The sequence below is a fragment of the Anoplolepis gracilipes genome, chromosome 12 (genome assembly GCF_047496725.1).
Source record: "Anoplolepis gracilipes chromosome 12, ASM4749672v1, whole genome shotgun sequence".
Classification (NCBI taxonomy): domain Eukaryota; kingdom Metazoa; phylum Arthropoda; class Insecta; order Hymenoptera; family Formicidae; genus Anoplolepis; species Anoplolepis gracilipes.
In genome coordinates, this window is record NC_132981.1 from 87,398 (window position 1) to 98,945 (window position 11,548).

Below are 11,548 nucleotides of genomic sequence, written 5' to 3' on the forward strand. Positions count from 1 at the left end.
CATACAAAGGAGGAAAGTTCCCAAATACAAAAGGGGAGGTGGGACCTGACATAAGGGAAGGGAAAAACCAAAGGAAGAACAGGAAAAAGGGGGCGGCGAGGAAATTGGAGGTACCGCAACCCCGAGGTAAAAAACCGCCAATCTCCCTCTCGCTCATGGAGGAGAAGGAGATAAGAATTAGGGCCAACCCCGAGGTGGGATGGAATGTGGAGGAGGTCGTGTCCGAGGCCCTTAAAGTTATCAAAGGGCGGAAGTATCTCAAGGAGGGAGACCTGATGGTAGAGGTTAGGTACGCCGAAAACCTCGCCTTGGGATCGACCTTTGTGGGAGAAGATCAGGGCCCTTTCAGAGGGCAAAAAGAAAGAGGAGCGGGAACTAAAGCCGCCATAATTAAAGGCGGAGGAGGACCAGTCCCAGGACCGTCGCGGGCAGCCGACAAGGAGCGGCTCACATATGCGGCGGCACTGGAAAAGAAAGGGAAGCTAAGGAGCGGGAAGGAGACCGCATCCCCAGCACCCCCGACAACCAAGGTAAAGGGAAAGGAGAAGAGACCACCACGACCTGGACCCCCTGATGGGGTTCAGAAGAAGAGAGCTGGTGCCTCCAGGCCGATAAGGGTCCCCCGCACCGCGGCGGTTGTCCTTACATGCCCGGAGGGGCAATACAGCGAAATGGTCCGCCGTGCGAAAGGACAGATCGACCTGACTGAGCTCAACATCACGGAGCTCAGGAACAGGAGGGCCCTGACAGGGGCGATTATATATGAAGTGGGAGGTGAGGGAGCCAGCCAAAAGGCTATGGCTTTTGCCTCCAAACTTAGGAAGACGTTGAAGGGGGCGGAGGGAGTTAGGGTATCCCTCCCTACCAAGACTGCGGAGCTTCTGTTTCGGGACCTGGACGATGCAGTCCAGGCCTCGGAGGTAAGGGACGCAATCGCGGAAGTCGGTGGATGTGCCCACGGGGACACCAAAGTGGGGACGATACGAAGAGCCCCCAACGGGATGGGCTCGGCGTGGGCCAAATGCCCTGCAGCTGCCGCCAATCTGGTGGCGAAAGCCGGCAGAATAAGGGTTGGGTGGGCCCACGCCGGGGTTGAATTGCTGGAGGAGAGGCTCCTCCAGTGCTTTAAATGCCTGGGTAGGGGACACGTACAGTCGAAATGCACGGCAACCGTGGAACGAAGATTCGATTGCTTCCAGTGCGGGGAGGAGGGACACCGAGCGGCGGACTGTAGAGCGGCGCCCAGATGTCCCATATGCGCGGATAAAGGGAAGCCGGCAAAACATAGGGCGGGGAGTGCGGCTTGCCCCATTGCGCAGGGTGGTCGAATGACTGGGCGAACTACCGGGGCCTTTAGTGGGGAAACACGCAGGCCTGTAGGGGAAAGCACTGGCCGGAAACCCTCCTCTATAGGGGGAAAAGGATCCTCTACAAAGGAAAAAGGACCCGACGCGGCGAAGAGGGCAGTGGATGGGGGAACTCCCACACCCCGCGGCGCGTCAACACCTAGGTCGCAACCGAAGAAAAAGAGAGAGGGGGAAGTGGAGAAAAAAGCTAAAGACCTCAACAATTCCTGTTCCTCACCCCCCAACAAGCAGCTGAAGGAGGGGAGAGAAAAAATGGAGAGAAATGAGGAAACGGAGGATGTCCCCACCATCATAGAAGGGGAGAATACTCTGGAAGGAGTACCCGCCGGAACAGCGACAGCTGGGATGGTGGGCGAGACCGAGGTGAAGAAGGGAAACACAGAGGAGGACGAGGATACAAATCTCCTCACCCCAGATTACCAACCTGAAGGAGAGGGTACAGGATGGGAAAGGGGTCCCGAAAGCCCCTCTTCTTTAAAGGGATCGGAGGCAGGCCCGAATCAAAATTTAAATAATAAATAAATGGTGGCTCGGGTCCTGCAGGCAAATCTTAACCACGCCCGTCAGGCGCAAGACTTGTTTGTGCACACTCTGGCGGAGCGTGGTTGTGGTTTGGGCATTGCTGCGGAGCCGTACCGGATCCCCGAGCACCCTTCGTGGGTGGGGGACGAGTTGGGCTCCGTAGCCCTTACATGGAGGGCGGATGCTCCGGCCTCACTTTCCGCCACATTGGTGGGCAAGGGCAAAGGGTGGGTGGCGGTCAGGTGGGGACCCGTTTTGGTCATCGGGGTCTACCTGCCGCCTAGTCTGGACCTCTCAGGATTTGCTGAGAGGTTGGACTCCCTTTCCGCTATCATCAGCGGGATTGGAGTGGGGCGGGTGGTAGTCTCTGGGGACTTTAACGCAAAATCGATGACGTGGGGTTCCCCGAGGACGGACCGCCGAGGTGTCGCGGTCGAAGAGTGGGCCGCGACACTGGATTTAAGGCTGCTGAACGAGGGAGGGATAAGCACCTGCATACGGGAAAGGGGAGAGTCGGTGGTGGACCTTATCTGGGCCTCCCCAGCGACCCTCAACAAGGTGCTAGGGTGGAAGGTGGCCACGGAGGTCGAGACCTTGTCAGATCATAGGTACATAGTCTACGGCCTCGTGGTCACACCCGAGCAGGTGCTCCAGCGTCGACGGCTGAGAGAGACGACCTCTCCTAGGCGCTGGAGCACAAAGAAAATGAACGAGGACGCCTTTATGGCCTCGATCCTTTCGGCCACGTGGCTGGGGAGAGGAGAATCGGGAGAGGCCGATAGGGACATAGAGCAGGAAGTCGAGTGGATCCGGGGCGCCATGTCTGATGCATGTGACGCGTCAATGCCCCGGATCAAGGCTGGTCCGCAAGGCCGTAGAGCGGCGTACTGGTGGACCGGGGAGATCGCGGAATTGCGGCGGTCATCGGTCCATCAAAGGAGGAAATACGCCCGGGCCAAGAAGAAGGATAGGCCGGTAGAGGAAGTTAGAGGCCTCTACCAGGCGTACAGAGTGGCCAGGGACGCCCTACGCCTGGAAATAAAAAAAGCGAAAGCTAGGGCGTGGGACGAGCTCCTCTCGCACTTGGAAGAGAACCCTTGGGGACGGCCATACCAAATGGTGCTCGGGAAGCTTCGCAATAGAGGGCCACCGGCTACGGAGACCCTTTCCCCGGAAGCCCTGGACCAGGTGGTCGGAGGGCTCTTTCCCCAGTCTGAGGAGGAGGATACCCCCTTCCCCATCTTTGCGAGGGGAGGACCCGAATGGTCAGGGGACTGGCGGTCTCGGGGGAAGAAATGGAGAGGTGCAGGCGGAGACTCCGCGGCACCAAGGCCCCCGGACCCGATGGACTCCCTAGGAAGGCATGGGCTGGAGCCTTTGAGGTGATGGGTGGGCATCTTGCACACCTATACACGAAGTGCCTCAGACTGGGAGTCTTCCCCGAGAGGTGGAAGAGGGCCAATTTGGTCCTCTTGCACAAGAAAGGCAAGGATATGGAGACCCCCTTGTCATTCAGGCCCATATGTTTGCTCGACGAGGCTGGCAAAATCCTGGAGAGGATAGTCGCCAATCGCCTCGTCGAGCACCTGGAAAACATCGGGCCGAACTTGGATGACCGGCAGTACGGCTTCCGCGGTGGAAGATCAACCGTGGACGCAGTACTGAGGGTGCGCGCCTTTGCGGAGGCCGCGGTGCGGGAGGGCAGGGTGGCGATCGGCGTGTCTCTTGACATCTCGAACGCCTTTAACACCCTGCCCTGGAGATGTATCCAAAGAGCCATGGCCCGCTTCGGCGTGCCGGGATACCTCCGCCGGATCATCCAATCGTACCTCAGCGACCGCTCCCTGCATTACACCAACAGGGACGCGGTAGAGGTTACGAGACGAGTGGGATGTGGAGTCCCACAGGGGTCGGTCCTCGGGCCACTCCTGTGGAACCTGGCCTTCGACGGGGTGGTAAGAACGGCCATCCGCCCCGGCTGCACGGTCGTCTGCTACGCGGACGATACGATCGTGTTAGCCGAGGGGGAAAACGGAAGGGAAGCCTCGGCCCTGGCCACGGTAGCGACGGCGTGTATTACGCGGGCTATCAGGGAGTTGGGCCTGAGGGTGGCGCCCCAGAAGACGGAGGCAATCATTTTCCGGCCAGGTGCTAGAGGTGTGCCGCCGAGCCTTTGGGTCATGGTAGAGGGGGTGGAGACGAAGGTGGAAAATACCTCTAAATATCTGGGGTTACTGCTGGACGGTGGGTGGCGCTTCGCCGCGCACTTTGCCCAGTTAGTTCCCCGCCTGGAGAAAGCAGCTGCCGCGCTGGGCCGTCTACTCCCGAACCTGGGAGGCCCTGACGGTTGAGTCAGGCGGCTGTATGGATGGACGGTTCACGCCATGATGCTGTACGGGGCACCCGTATGGGCCACAGATATCAGCGGCAACCGGAGGACCTTGGGCATTTTGCACGGGGTCCAAAGGAAAATGGCATTACGGGTGGTACGTGCCTACCGTACAGTGTCGTTCGAAGCGGCGACTGCTTTGGCGGGGATTCCTCCCGTGGAGCTCCTCGCGAAAATGTACACCGATGTGTACCGACGCATGCGAGGGCTCCGGGAGGCGGGGCGGAACATCGTCCCCCGGGCGAGGATTGCGGTGAGGCGGCAGCACCATAGGAAGATGCTGGAACGGTGGAAGCAGCAGCTGCTCTCTCCGTCTGGCAGAGCTGCGGGGCGTAGGGTGGCTGAGGCCATAGGGCCTCACTTAGAGGCCTGGGTGGAAAAAAGGAAGGGGGGAATGACCTTCCGTATGACCCAAATGTTTACGGGGCACGGCTGCTTCGGCGAATATCTGGACCGTATTGGGAAGGAGACTACGGGCAAGTGCCACCACTGCACCGATCCCCTGGACTCGGCGCAGCACACCCTGGAGATGTGCCCTGCGTGGGTGGAAAGCCGGGCGGAATTGTCCACGGCCGTGGGAGAGGATCTCTCCCTCGTAGCCATAGTGAAGGCTATGGCAGAAGGGGAGGACAAATGGAAAGCGGTGGCCTCCTTCTGTGGAGTAGTCATCAGCACAAAAGAGGAGGCGGAGCGAGAAAGAGAGAGAGAAGGACGAGAGAGACGCGGGGGGAGGGAAGGTGAGACCCCTCCTCCCTCTCCCGGGAATTTGGGCGAGAACCCCCAACATCAGACCCCCACCCTTGAAAGCCAACCACCACTAGTAAGTGGGCGGTCGGACCAGGGGGCCGGGGCAGGCAGTGGGGTGGACAAGGAAGTAGGACGAAGATGACGATGAAGGGGGGGACACGATTATCCCCCCCCCATTACGTCTCTGGTGTGGGAGAGACGCAGAGCCGGAGGTGGGTAGGAAACGGACATTCCACCTCCGTCTACTGCAATCTGGGAAGGAGAAGACCCCGGCTGGTATCCCGGGGTCGTAATAGGGAAGGGACGCTCCTGCGAGTGCTCGTTGGACCCAGGTCCAAGCGTGTGTGTGTACGAGACGGGCAAGAGGAGGGATAGTGCCGATGGCGAGGCCCTCCTTTCTGCATAAACCGTCTGGGAAGGATACCCGGGGGGGTTTTAGTGGGCATTCCGGTGCTTCCTCTATAGCGCCGGCGAGTCCCACATACCCCGGCCAACCAATACCAGGCCGGGGATGCGTAAAGGCATTTCCCCCTCGTAACAAAAAAAAAAAAAAAAAAAAAAAAGGTTAGATTCCTCCCCGATGATGCGCCACCTTGACGTGGTGGGGAGGCTCTGTCCCGAAGCCCCGGGAAACCGGAGTGGAGGGATAGTTAAGAGCGCATCTTTAGCCGGATTTCCTCTTGGACCCCGGCTCGGGCAGGATGCATAGCACTGGCATGCATACCTGGGTGTCGGACGCGTACGAATCGGTTCCTGCTACAGACGCGACGGTCGCGGCGGAAATGATGGTGAGCGCCACATAGTACGCCGGGGGCGAAAGCCCTTAAGCCGGAGCGTGGCTGGGCGGGGGTTGAGGAGTAACGAAGACACTACGCGAGGGCCTTAGCGCGCCCGCCTGAAGAGCGTCCTCCCTTCCGGAGGAGTCCTTATTATAGATGACACCGTATAAAACGTTACGTATATTTATATATAAATGGATTGATAGCTACAATTAGAATTATGTATATGTAAGCTTATACATACTTATACACAATGCCTGCAACATTTTATGTATAATTATTAATAATTATATATAAAATGGACAAATTTTGTATATTTTCGTATAAATTTGTATAATTAGATACGACTATTTTTGTCTGATTATATATAAAAATTTTTTACCGGGTTTATAACACAATATCGATATCTGATCGAATTCATGGTTTGTCACAAATGAACTAACGAGCATTTAACTGTAAATTTACAATACTTATATAAAAATGTAACTAATTTACGGAAGATAACGTTATGCTGCGTAATATTACAAAAATTTAGATATCTTCATAAAATTTTTTTAAATATTAATGATTAAATTATACATATATTAATATTAAATATTAATTTAAAGTAAATTAAAAACTCTATTTATTTTCTTTTTTTTTTATTTATTTTCATAAATACATATATATATTTTTATGTATAATTATATATAAAATATAAATATATATATGTTACGTCCAGGCCCGTAGAGAGGATGAGTCAGAGAAAGGGCGTAACAAGAACTGTTCCGATGTCAAAAGTCTTATCGACGAGTGACTCGGTCGAGCGAGCTGCAGGTTAGCAAACAAGTAAACGACGGGTGTCGTTATTACTCTGTTATGCGAACGCTCTCTCGGTGGTCCCTTTTTCGTAAGAGAATTGAATCTCTTTTACGCGGGACGGGACCTTATATGATCTTTTGCGTGGAGGGAGTGAGAGAGTTAAATAAGTTTACCGATCATTTTAATTTTTAGATTAATATTTATTCAATTAATTCTTACCATTTTACATATGATCTTATTAATATCGACTTTAAAATTATTTGTATGAGTGTGTGCGTGTGTGTGTGTGTGTGTGTGGATCGCGGGTGTTACATAAGTACGGAGGTCATCAACCAGAAAAGAGGAGGAAAGAGTGCGATTCTAAAGATTTTATTCTGGTTGATATTTGTTACAATGGTTTATAATAAGAGGAAAAAAAATAATAATAAAGATTTACGAAAATGTAATATGTGTTACGGCGCGATTTCGCACACGGTCGTGTCGTCCGATCTATGGTCTCGGTTGGCTCGCGAGAATCGGTGGGTCGGTGCGATTTTAGGCATACTTAGTAAAAGAACAGGGTTGAATAAAGGAGAAAAGAGACGATGAGAAAAAAAAAACAAAACAAAAGAGAAGGAAATTAAACTTACTATTTAGGCAGATTTGTTGCGTTTTTTTTAGCTGCTGGTGTAGTTGTGGCTCCAGTTGTGGTCTTACTTGGCGGGTGGTCTTTGTTGAGCACTGACTCTAATAGATTTTAAGATGTAATCGGGACTCCCGCAGTGTAAAACGAATTGCTTGAATCAGCGAACGACCGAAAAATCTGTGCCGAATGAATCTGATGCTGTACTGTCGACTGATTTTAAATTTTTTGGTCTTCGTAATGCGCGAGTCTCCCCTTTTTATATTAAATCTTGAGGGCGTGTTAACAATTTGGGCGGGAGTATTTTTGAGATTTTGACGTGTAAAAAGCTATCGTTCGCTGAGATCCTTCTCCTCCTTATTTTTGATTGTTGCTGATTGGTGGGCTCTGTACGGCCTCTTAGGAAATTTGAAGATTCTTCATTTGGTTATCTCCTGGGATTATCCAGCTGTTTCTTTCCATTTATTTATTTAGGGGATCTCTCTATCGATCCTTTTCGGTCATTTCTTTGAACATCGATTTCAATGTTTAAAACATTTTTTTCGTTCCGCGGCCCTCTTATGACTGGTCGGGCAATTATTGCTTTATCTTTATAGGAGGTAAAGACGTGGAGCCGACAGTGCGTAGCGGCGTTATTTGTTTCTTTCTTAAGATTATGCAGCTGTGTTTGTCGATTTATTCATTTAGAGGATCTCACTATCGACCCTTTCCGGTCGTTTCTTTTAACATCGTTTTCAATATTTTAAAATATTTTTCGTCGCGCGATCCTTTTTATGATTAGTCGGGCGATTATTGCTTCATTTTCGTGGGAGGAAAAACGTGGAGCCGACAATGCGTAGCGGCATTATTTGTTTCTTTCTTAAGATTATGCAGCTGTGTTTGCCTGTTTCGTTGTTTAGAGGATTTCGTTATTGATCCCTTCCGGTATTTGTTTAGATATCGTTTTTAGTAGGTCTAAACATTATTTGATAATAACGGTTCTTTTCTATTGCGCGATCCGTTTTTTGTGACCGATCGGACGATTATTGTTCATTTCGTGGGAGGAAAAATGTGGAGCCGACAGGACGTAACACATATATATATATATATATATATATATATATATATATATATGTTACGTCCGAAAGCAGACTCGTCTTCTTGCGACGCTCGTTTTTCTTTCAAACTTTTGACCGATCGATATATCAATTTTCTTATATAGCTGACACGGACGTAACAGTATATATAATTTTATATAATTATATATATATTGTATATATATTATATATATATATATAAAATGTTTTAAGAACCTGCCATTAAAATATTTACCAGTCATTTCGGGAAACCTTGTATGTATAATATATGTATGTATGTATGTATATATACACATATATAATATAAAAATAAAAAATAATTATTGACTTAATTATTACTATACTACTTAATAGCAACAGTAATGGTATTATTAGTGAATTATATAAAAGATTATTTTATTAACACATTTTTTTAATAATGGAAGTATATAATATTTAATTAATTATAAATGTAATTATATATATATATATATATATATACATATGTGTCAAGAAATGACCAGCATCTCAGCTTTATAAGAAAATACCCGATTTTAGGGCAAAACAATTGTTTAAAAATTTGTTTAATTATTTTTATCATCAGAACTCTTTTTGAAATTAATGTACATGACCAGAACTATACTAGACTGTTTTAAAATAAACAGAACTGTCGAAAATCGACCAGCATCTCAGCTTTATATTAAAAAATACGCGATTTTTGGAAAAATAATTGTTTAAAAATATTTTTAATTGTTTTTAACATGAGAACTCTTTATGAAATTAATGTACATGACCAAAACTATACTAGAACTGTCTTAAAATAAACAGAACTGTCGAAAATCGACCGGCATCTCACATTTATGTTCGAAAATATGAATTTTTTGGGTAAAATAATTGTTTAATCGTCAGAACTATTGACAGGACGTGTTTAGGCGATAGAACTCTTTTTATTCTTACTTCCCCGTAATCAGGTATTCGAAATATGGTGAGATGCTGTAAAGTGTTGTCGGAAGTTAGCATCTCATTTTTAAAAATTCGATTTTAATAATTAATTGGACGGAACTTTTGTTAAAACTTATCAGGAACTGTAGAACTATGCTGGATGCAAGTAAATATAAAGTTTATTTTTGAGATTCTAACATTTGAGATGCTAACTTCACACACCCAAGGACTGCCCGGCCAAGACCCCGAGCTGTTCGACTTGTGCAGGGCGCGGGCGGCCGTCCAACCATTTGATTGGACGGCAAGTCTGCCCCGTAACAAAACCTTAGCCGAAAAAACCGGCAAAAGAAGGGGGAGGGGCCGTGAGGACCAAACCCCCTGCCGTCCCCCTCTCCCCCAAAAAGAAAGAGAATATCCCGTTTGGATCGGCGTCCGCCCATCCTCACCCCGCAACCCCTGAGGTAGCTGTGCTACCCAAGTATAGAGAGGAAGTTACGGACGTCGATGCCAGAACTGGGAAGGAAAAAAGAAAAAGGTATGCGAGGGAGGACCCCGTATCCTTGACACAGGGAAACGCTTAAGAGGCCCAATCCCCACCTGTGAAGGTTAAGGTAGTAGAGGGCCCACGGGAGGAGGGAGGAAGAGGAAAAACACTTCTTCTCCCCTCTGTCCCCCTCCACCTTCCAACCCTGGAATCTGTAACAGAAGCGGCAACCACGTCGCCCTCACCCTCCCCCACCTATTGTCGACTTACCGATCATCCCCTAGATGGGAAGGGTTGGGGGAATCTCCAGGTGGGGACAGAAGATTCCTTGAAGGACCTGATCGCCTTTAATAACCAAAATGAAGGCTAAAATCTTTCAGGCCAAACTGAACCACTGCCGCAAGGCGCAGGACGTTTTTGTCCACAGCCTCGCAGCAGAGGGTTATGGCCTGGGGGTGGCCGATTTGGGTGCGGGACGATCGGGGCTCCGTGTCCATAACATGGAGACCGAGGGCGGCGAATTCCGCTCTGGCCTCCATGTTAGAGAAAGAAGACGATTTGGTGGCCGTCCAGTGGGGGACCACCGTGGTGATGGGGTGTACCTTTTTTTTTTTGACGCAGGAGAAATGCTTGATGCATACCACCACCCTCGGGAGAGGGATGGTGGTTATGTTGGACTCCCGGTGGTCCTGATCATATTGGACCACCGGACTACCAACTAAAACTCCTGCGGTGGCCTTCCGCGCGATGGAGGGGTAGGCAGGGACCCGGGACTCGCAGTTACATTACTTCAGTATCCCTGACTGTGGGTCCCCTCCGCGCTTAAGACTCGGCGACATTTGACTTTCGCTGAGTCTCCTTCCCAGATAGGACTGTTGATGTCCTACCTGATTTCTTCTATTTTTGTGAACGAGTGGGGCCACGCCGCCCGTTCACCTTCCTCTGGGACCCGACACAGGGCAATGCAGGCCCCCGCCTGCACTACCCAGGTCCCGAGGGAGAGACGCAACCGTCTCTAAAGCAGACGTTCGTCTCTGGTTGGGGGAACATCATTCCAGCCACCTTTCGTTGAGGTGTGGTTTTTATAGAGGGGCCTATTGGCCCCTCTCTTTTTTAATTCTCTCATTCGCGTTTAGCGACCATGAGGAGGGATCTTATTACCTCCTCGCCATCCTGTTTGTTACTAGGGGGGCTAATAAGGGGGAGGGGAGCACTTGGTGGAGACATCCAATCCCCAACCATGCCCCCCTCTAATGTCATCTTCTCCTTTGAGGAGAGGGCGACTGGATTGTCCCCCCTCAATTGCTCGTCAAGGCCTTAGCTTCATTGTCAGTGGGGGTAGCCGATGCAAGGAGGGACCCAAGCTCCCATCGGAGTCACTCTCCTTCTCCTGTTCCTCCTCGCTGCTGTCATCTACAACAGCCGCTGCAGCGGCCGCAATCGCCGCTTCTGCCGCCGCCTCTTCTTGTCGGCGTATGCGCTCGGCCGCCTCCTTCTGCGTCATAACTTGTTCGCAGAAGAAGGCAATCGCCTTCCAGGATCTCTCATCACCCAACATCTTCGTAACCATGGTTGGCAACGAGAGGTCGTTGCCAATCACTGAACCGAGATCACGGCGCAGCGTGTCCCACGCCGGACACTTCTCCAGCGTGTGCCGCGCCGTGTCTCTCACCTCCTTACAATGGTGGCAGGCCGTGGTACCTTCCTTGCCGATTCGATACAGGTACTCACCAAAGCACCCATGCCCGGTGAGCACCTGTGTCATCCTAAAGGATACCTCACCTCGGGCCCTGTCTAACCATTCTTGTAGACAGGGCCGGACGGCCTCAACGCGGGTTCT